We start from the raw sequence: 993 nt of genomic DNA on the forward strand, positions 1-993 counted from the left end.
AAAAAAAAAAAAAAAAAGAAAATGAAACAGGTTTTTACTTATAATATAAATCATATTACAGATATACCACACAGTCCTGCAGATCAGGTAGCTATAGAAAGATCAATTCAAGCTTTAAAAGATATGTTAAATAAACAAAAAGGGATGAAAAATATCCCCAGAAATAGATTGCATAATGCTTTATTAACTTTGATTTTTCTAAATGTTAATGAAAAGAGAACAAGAGCTGCAGAGAGACATTGGACAGTAGAAAAAACTACAGAATTAAATCAATCAATATACTTTAAAGATGTACTGACCTCAGAATGGAAACTAAGACATGTGTTATGTTGGCGAAGGGGTTTTGCTTTTGTGTCCACAGGGAAGAAAAACTATGGATACCATTAAAATTGATAAAATCAAAATTTGAACAAGAGATACCTCTTAATTAAAGAGATAATAGTTCATTAAACATCATGGCCTTTTAATCTAAACTAACCTATAAAACTAACAAATGCTTTTCATTTGATTAGATATAACTTGCCAAAAGAGAATCTCCCCAAAATTAGGGTTGGGGAAGGGTTTTGTTTTTGTCTTTTCAGGAGAATAAAGGCATCCAGCAAAGGAATCTGAAGATTCCTGGGCAAATGAGACACCTAAAGAAAAAGGACAAATCCTCCAGAAAAAAAAATGTCTCAAGAAAAAGATTAAATTGGCCTATTGGTATATCACATTTCCAACAGGGTAAAAATTTCATAAATCTTCCCAAATGTTTGTTTCTGCTCTTCTCTACAGACATATACTAGAAATGGTCTTTTTGTAATCCCAGTCCAGTTAAAGATTAAAGCTGGATTTTGAGTTGGAGTGTGGCTCTCTCCTTCTCTAAACCAAAGAATGCTTATTAAAGTAAAATCCAAATCTATGTTTTATGTCAGAAGAGCCATGATATGGGACAGAAGAGAAAAAGAAGTAACAACCAACTTAAATCTCTTTATATATATATATATATATGAA

Source organism: Microtus ochrogaster, chromosome 10 (genome assembly GCF_000317375.1).
Source record: "Microtus ochrogaster isolate Prairie Vole_2 chromosome 10, MicOch1.0, whole genome shotgun sequence".
NCBI classification, from domain to species: domain Eukaryota; kingdom Metazoa; phylum Chordata; class Mammalia; order Rodentia; family Cricetidae; genus Microtus; species Microtus ochrogaster.